Consider the following 8,925-nt stretch of genomic DNA (forward strand, 5'->3'; position numbering starts at 1 on the left):
TAAATGTAAAAGTAAGTAAAATTTGAATAGCCTGGTATCTGTAGTATATTTATGTGCAACAAGTTGAACCATATCTAACCTCTGTGTCATCCAGATGTAATTACTAGCATGTTATCAGACACAAAACTGAGAAACGTGTTAATTCTCTCCTGAAATTAATCACATTGCAATTAATATAAGTAACTTATAATCTCCAAAAGTTTATTCTGTTCATCTGGACGTAGCGTCAAACAGAATCAACTTTTGGAGATTTACTTACCTGGATCATTGAGAATTGAGAATTATAAGTTATAAGACTGTTTCTGCTATCGATACAATTTGTGTTGTTAATCCTGAATGATTCACGGTGACATTGTGTGGACAACAGCAGGCGTCACTCTGATGACTCTGAGGTTTGAACTGGGAAACTTACAGCAAACACTTTGCCTTAGCTCTCTCCTTCTTTATCATCTGTCTCCATCTCTGAGTGAACTTAGCTCTCTGTCTTTTCTCTCCTTGTCAAATCAGCAGCCAGACTTTAGCTGCAGCACACTGTGAGACAAACTGTTTGCTGATGTTGGCTGAGCTCATTGAAACGCTGCTTTCAGATGACCTGACACTTAAAATCGTCGCTCCCTTCATGCTCGCTCCTCTTCTGTAGAGCTAGCTAGATGCTGACCACAGCCTATGACACCTGCAGTCGTTCTGCTGTTGTGCCAAAACACAAAACGACACACAAAAAATCACAGCTAACGGCAGCTAACTGCAGCTAACGGCAGCTAACTGCAGCTGCAGCTGCAGAAAAAGAGAAAGGCGTTCAGAAGCGGAGACAGGGACTGCTACAGAGAGGCCAAGTACAGGTTCACTAAAGAAGTGGACATTGCCAAACATCAGCACTCTGAGAAGATGCAGCAGCAGATCTCAGAGAATGACTCGGCCTCTGTGTGGAAAGGTTTTAGGAATATCACCAACTACAAGCCTAAAACCCCCCACTCCACTGATGACTTGCTCTTAGCCAACACCCTCAACGACTTCTACTGCCGTTTAGACGAGCCATCAGGCAGCCTTCACACCTCCAACGGCCCCAACAATAGAGACACTTTGGACACTCATTCCCCCACCTCTCCCCCCTACATAGAGCCATCACCACCTTCAAACTGTTCACCTACAACACCCCCCTCCTCACCCCACACAAAAGAGGATTTCACACCACCTCCTCCCACCACAACTCTTCATATTCATGAAGCAGATGTGAGGAAGCAGTTTAAGAGTCTGAATGCTCGGAAAGCTCCCGGCCCAGACGGTGTGTCTCCTGCCACCCTCAGACACTGTGCAAACGAGCTGGCCCCAGTGTTTTCTGGCATTTTCAACTCCTCACTGCAGGCATGTCATGTGCCTGCCTGCTTCAAGTCCTCTACCATAATCCCTGTCCCCAAGAAACCTAGGATCACTGGACTAAATGACTACAGACCCGTGGCTCTGACATCTGTGGTCATGAAGTCTTTTGAGCGCCTGTTTCTCTCCCATCTCAGGACCCTCACGGCCCCCCTCCTGGACCCCCTGCAGTTTGCATACAGAGCCAACAGGTCTGTAGACGACGCCATCAACATGGCCCTACACTTCATCCTGCAGCATCTGGACTCCCCAGGAACCTACGCCAGGATCCTGTTTGTGGACTTCAGCTCTGCCTTCAACACCATCCTTCCAGACCATCTCCGAGGCAAGCTTTCCCAGATGAATGTGCCTGATCCCATCTGCCGGTGGATCATTGACTTCCTGACGGACAGGAAGCAGCACGTGAGGCTGGGAAAGAATGTCTCGGACTCCCGGACCATCAGCACCGGCTCCCCTCAGGGCTGTGTTCTTTCTCCTCTGCTCTTCTCCCTGTACACCAACTGCTGCACCTCCACCCACCAGTCTGTCAAGCTAATCAAGTTTGCAGATGACACCACCGTCATTGGACTCATCTCGGACGGGGATGAGTCTGCCTACAGGAGGGAGGTTGAACGTCTGGTGTCCTGGTGCAGCCACAACAACCTGGTGCTGAATGCCCAGAAGACAGTGGAGATTATTGTGGACTTCAGGAAGCACACAGCCCCACTCCCCCCCATCATCCTGACTGACACCCCCATCACCTCTGTGGACTCATTCCGCTTCCTGGGTACCACCATCACCCAGGACCTGAAGTGGGAGCCCACCATCACCTCCGTCATCAAGAAAGCCCAGCAGAGGATGTACTTCCTGAGGCAGCTGAAGAAATTCAACCTGCCAACACGGACGATGATGCAGTTCTACACTGCAATCATCGAGTCCATCCTCACCTCCTCCATCACCGTGTGGTACGCTGGAGCCACTATCAGGGACAAACAGAGACTGCAGCGTGTTGTGCGCTCTGCTGAGAAGGTGATTGGCTGCAGACTCCCATCTCTGCAGGACCTGTACACCTCCAGGACACTGGGGCGTGCAGCTCGGATCTCAGCTGACCCTTCTCACCCTGGACACAGTCTGTTTGACCTGCTCCCCTCAGGCAGGAGGCTCCGGTCCATTCGCACCAGAACCTCTCGCCATAAGAACAGTTTCTTCCCCTCTGCTGTTGGACACATGAACAATAACCACATGACTGTTCCCACCACTAACACATGACCCTACGCTGTGTTCACTGCATCATTCTATGTTTGGCACTGATCACCACCTGCACTCATGTATATATCTTTCAACGTAGCACTTTCAATTCTTATTCTTACTTTAATTTTTTCATGTCTATTTAAGCGCAATTTATGACAGTATGTTTGCACTGAAGCACCGCAGCAATTTCCTAATGTTGTAAACCTGCTCAACATTTGGCAATAAAACCCTTTCTGATTCTGATTCTGATTCTGATTCTGATTCTAACGGCAGCTAACGGCAGCTAACTGCAGCACACGATTTTGCCTTTTTCATCTGTTTTTATGCCACATGTATTAATAATATTTATTATAAATATATGAACAGGATTTCCACTCATGTGTTTCTGCTTCGGTTTAAATCAGTTTGATGTTTGAAGGTCATGATGACGTGAAATAATAACTTACCTCAAATGTGTTAAACCAAAAGTAACGAGCCTGCTTTGAAAATGCGAGAAGTAAAAAGTGCAAACATTACTGTAAAATTTAGGAATTAAAAGTAAAAAGTCCAAAAAACAATTACTCGAGTAAAGTACACACACCTGAAAATGCTACTTAAGTACAGTAACAGAGTATTTGTACTTTGTTACGTCCCACCTGTGGACATCATTGATGTATAGCCTGAGAACAAACAGAGTCCATATTTGAACCATGTGCTCAGAGATGATGAAGAGCATCACTGCTGAACATAAACACAACCAAACACCGTCCACGTTGTTGTTTTCAATAAAGTTACGATTCTGTGGGGGCTGGCTTTGAGTGGAGGTTTGGAAAAGCGGCATGACTGCAGAGTGTTGGAGGGTTTGACAGAAAATGGATGTGCTCCCTCTCTTTGGATCGCTCTTCATGTCGTTTCTCCTTCTTCATCTCCATCTGAGCGAGGCCACCCTGGCAGATGGTAATTATGACTTCCTGTCAGCCTTTCTTCTTTCCGTGTCTCCGTCATTAAAGCCAGACCTGACAATTAGCCTTCAGTCCTCCCACAGCTTTCATCTTTCCTCGAACCTTATTTCTGTCAGAGGGGCTTCTTCTGTTGCTGGATTCCAAATTTTGGATGTGAAAATGAGCCTTGCTGTCACGTCCACCCACAGAGGGCTTCTGGGTAACGCAGTTCAAAGCGGACTGACAGGACTCAGATCTGCTGAACAGGAAAAACCCTCCGTCGGTGTGTGACTGCTTCATGAGTTTGTATCAATCAAACAGTTTTAATATTCACAATAATGTCACACCCATGTGACACACGTGTCAGCATCCTTGGTCCTCGTCCTCTCTCGGCATAGAACAGCATAGTCCCCTCTTTGGGATTTCCCTGTTAGCCCCGTGTCTCCATCCCGGAGAAATGGAGCTCCAAATCAGTCGAAGAATCGACATCCTGGTCGCGCTCCGTCAGCCATGTCTTGGAAAAAGTCATCACGCAGCTGTCCCTGAAGTGTCACTGGAATCGAACGTTCCCTGGAGTAAAAAAAACACAGAAAAACAAACTTAGGACTCCAAGCTGTCATTCACTGCTGTGTGACGGCCATCCCATCATGTGACCTCAGTGATTGTATGGGGTCACATGATTGTCGGGTTTTCTCTGTTTCCTTTTTGTTATCGTAGGGTGTGAGGGAACTGTTGTTTGTGTTGTGATTGTACAAATCAAACTGAAATGTAAACTCAGGCTTCAGAAAAGTTCTTTTTGTTTTTCTGAACAATTAAGAGCGAGCGGAGCCTTCACGGCGCCTTCACGGCACCTTCACGGAGCCTTCACGGCGCCTTCACGGCGCCTTCACGGCGCCTTCACGGCGCCCTCAGCAGGCTCCACGAGAACAAGCCATCGTTTTCTTTACTGAAAGAACAAACACAGAGCAAAGAAGACGTTCACTTTGACTACAACAGAAACATCTTTACAGAAAACAGCTGATCTGACACATCACGAGTAAAGACAAATGAAGCAGAATCCTCTCTTTGCTCGGACCCTGCGGTGATTTCATCAATCTGCATCACGTCTGCTCTGCTTCACTGCTGCAGTGAAGTCAGTGCCACATACCTGACGTGTCCTTATCTGGGCTCGCTCACCCATACATCAGCAGTCAGGGTCAGAGGTCACCAGCATCTGGTTATCACCTGGCAGGGCCAGCAGTAGCTGACCAATCACCAACAAGGTTAAATGTGCTGACAGCTGTAAAGCTGTAATACCCAACAGATATGAAGAGAGAACAGAAAACAGCCTGAAGCTAACTCAGCGGCGTGACCAGCTGTCAAAGGTCCCATCAACATGAACTAAATCCAAATCCAACTGATTTATATAGCACATTTAAAAACAGAAAGTTTGCTGTACAGAAACAAAGGAGTGAAACACAAGATACAACCACTGACAACAACTCAGCCAATCGGCCAAAATCACTCCACATGGACCATGCATCCTTCACCTCCATAAAAACGTCATCAAGGTCGCGGAAAAGTGGGGTTTCTAAGGACGTAGGAAAAGAGAAGAGCTGAGAATTGAAACTGCCTTTCAGTCATCTCACCTTAAAGACGTGACACCGGATGTCCACTATGTTGAAACTCACCACATGTTGAACCTCGTTGTTTTATGGAGGTCGTGTAAACGAGAACAGGCTCTGACAACAAGAAGGAAGATTTAGCATCAGGTTTGCTGAAGCGGCGCAGAGTCAGTTTGTGCCTGTGCAGAGTATGAGGATTTCTGCTCACAGCAGAATATTTAAGTGAGTAATAAGAACGAGCGCGTGGATGCTCAGAGCTGTCCTCAGTGACGACAGCGAGCCCACTTATTGCGTATAAAGCGTAAAATCAATCTGATTTTCTGATATTTTTGCTTTTTGACCCAAACTAACTCTTTCCCTCCTGTTTAGGATTTCTGTGACTGCAGCCTCTCCGTTCTGCAGACCAAGCAGCTGTTATTATGGCCACCACGCTGATGCCTCCAGGTCTCCCAGTGAGGAACCTTCATGAGCAAACTGGGCTGTTGGAGCGCACCGCCTGCACGCACCTGGAAGCAGGTGAAGCTCTGTCAGAAGTCTCTGCTGTTACCCAGAGGCAGATGGCTTTTTGCAGGTTGAAAGCCCCCTCACATGTTTTAATGCTGCTTCTTTACTGCATGGCTCTTTGTTGGGGTAAAATGTTCACTCCTTTAGCTCCAAACTCCCCCCAAAACATACAAGAAGACTGAGAAACACGTAATGTGACCCCATAAATGAATTGCGTAAACTGCAATAACATGAGTAACATGCTCATGAGGCCATGAAGCAATGACTCCTAACATGAAATGATGAAAAACATGTATCACTGAACTGATCATTACAGTAATAATTAGCTGCAGCTCGTCTGGGTTTGCATTTCGCTGGACGCTCGGGCTGTAAGCGAGGTTTAGTCTCACGAATCTGAGGCCGCTCCTTCGGGACTCGCAGCCTCAGCATCGCCTCCATCTGGAATGTAACCACCTATTTGTGCAGCGTTGGTGATCCTGGTGGGATTTGAACCCTTGACCCTGGCGGTGTCACCGTCTCGCTTCTAGCCTCACACCTTCGCTCTGTGAGTCCACAGGTGCAAAGAAAGCAGCTGCTGGTCCCCTCACCGCATTCAGCCGTTTCCCCCCTTGAAACATCGCTCTTTGAGATATTTTTTAATGAACTGACAAAAAGCCGTTTTTACCCCCAGTGAAGAATGTGAAACATGTGCAATAAGAGGTAGAGAACTACAAACTCTGTACAGTTTTGTTTTCCCTTGTATATAGAAAACAGTACGATTACCCCACTCCGGACTTTATTTATACCCTTCTGTTTTCTCTGTCTTTATATTGTTATATTGTTAAAGTGTGATTTGACTTGGAAAGCTCTGCACAAGAATTCCAGTGTGCATGGACTGTTGGTCCTGTGTGCAAATGGCAAAATAAAAAATCTTGAATCTTGAAGAAGACTCTGCATTTGGATCTAATCCAGCACACCTGAGGAGGGCAGCGGACACAAATGATTGATGAGTTACTGTGTCTGATCGTGAAAAGTGTGGGAAGAGGCACAAAGGCACTGTGGAAAAGTCACAGTCTGCTGACATGAGTGTTTCGAGTGCCGTGTGTGACTGAAGAGGACTGTTGTTCCTGGGATCCCTGGACCCCGTCTCCCCTGCACATTCTGTAAATATATATGCATGTATGTATATATGTGTATGTGCATGTATGTATATATGTGTATATGCATGTATGTATATATGTATATATGCATGTATGTATATATGTGTATGTGCATGTATGTATATATGTGTATATGCATGTATGTATATATGTATATATGCATGTATGTATATATGTGTATATGCATGTATGTATATATGTGTATATGCATGTATGTATTAGAGATGGCACGATACCACTTTTTTATGTCCGATACCGATATCATAAATTTGGATATCTGCCGATACCGATATGAATCCGATATAGTGTTTTTTTAATCAACAAAACTGTTTTTTAAATATTTTGCTGCATTTTGTATAAGTTCATACTCAAGTTTAAAACAACAACTACACTAAAGCTATTCTGTTATACCTGTATGCAAAAAAATTATTTCATAGTTCAGCAATACTGATCAATCTAATAAACTTAAACCTACACCATCCTCCCTATTCTGGTATTTTAAAGAGTACTTAGCGTAAATATTAAGCAACCTAACTAATAGGGTTCCAACTCCCAGCAACAACAAAAATAAATAAATAAAAAATAGGGAACCACCCCTCACGCTCCACCTCATGATGCTTAATCGACGTAATCAACCTTAATTTGATGCAGTGTGAAAAAAAATGCACAGAAATCAATTATTTTTCAAGAAATATTAAATAGATTCAACATCTTTCTTCAGCAAAATTGCAGACTGCACAGATGGTACCTTCCCAAAAGAAAAAGTACTATAGCTTACTAGGGTATATATATTAGACTTAATAGTTACTATATACAGTAATTGACTTCTATTCATTTTGCATCAAATTAAAACTTTGGGTGTCAGATAATTATTTATTAAAAGCTCGACATTTTAACCCTTTAAGACCTACCATAGAACCAAGTTCGCCAGAGCTTATATTATATTTTTACATGCTGTGGAGCCATTTTTGGGAGCATTTCAAGTTGCTATACATCAATACAACCATTATAGCCCAAACTTTAATAATATGTCTGCATTAGGTGCATAGTAATTACATAAATTGCAAAAAAGTGCAATAAACTACAAAAAAATTGAAAATCGTTTTTGTTTTTTTAACATATATTTCTAGTTAGAGAAATTTAAGAGGCTTATCCCTCAAAACTGTAAATACAAAAAAGTTACACAAACTAGTTTCCCACCACAGGAAATTTATTTTGAGTGTCTTCATAGTTTTATTTTTGAAATACACCAATTTTTATATACTGCAGGAAAAACGAAAATAAATATTATAGTGCAAATTTGCAAAATAACAGCATATGCATCAAAATAAACTATTTCCAGCAGTGCAATATGAGTCTTAAGCATCCCAGAAACGACACAGAAAGTCATAAAGTCAAACATAACTTTTTAAAACACATAACAAGTAAAACACAAGCTCATAAGGCCCCTATCGTAAAAAACTACATTTCCGCAAAATGACGTCACTTCCGGTTTCGGGCAGGTCATGCGGTCATGTGATAGTTCGCGCTGATGGACGTAGGAAGTGTTACAAACAGCTGATGGATCGGCGAAGCATGTTTCTGGAATATCATGTTTTTGTTGCTGCAAGTGATTTTTATGCAGTTTTTGCAAAGCTATATGTGGAAGGAAACCGTGACCTAGGACAAGCTGATGGCATCAGATGTAAGTACAACTCCTCCAGTTTCATATGCAAAAAAAATTATTGCGCTAGCTTACTTGGTTGCAGAGCTACCGGGATTTAAAAATAGTTACGCAAAACAGAGCGTGCCCGCTCTGATCGGCTGTAAAGGGTTAAATGAGAATAAGAAAGAAAAGTATGTCTTTGTGCCCCCTTTTCCCTGTTAATGCCCTATCGGCCCCCCTGGCTAAACTTTGCTAGATCCGCCCCTGCACAGTTACCAGCCGTCAGCTACGTAGAAAAAGATCCTCGAGTAGAAAGTAATATTAAATAAATTCTAACAACAGCTGATCAAGCTTAAACGTGCTGCTGTTGTTCAGCCGCTGGTTTCCTCTTTCTGGTGCAAAGTGGGCCAAAAACAAACTAGAGACACAGACTCGCGACAGAAAAGCCAATCAGCTGATCGTTAAGCAGTTTCATGATTGAAGTAGCAGCAAGAAGAGGCAGTCGCTCC

The sequence above is a fragment of the Astatotilapia calliptera genome, chromosome 22 (assembly GCF_900246225.1).
Source record: "Astatotilapia calliptera chromosome 22, fAstCal1.2, whole genome shotgun sequence".
Classification (NCBI taxonomy): Eukaryota; Metazoa; Chordata; class Actinopteri; order Cichliformes; family Cichlidae; genus Astatotilapia; species Astatotilapia calliptera.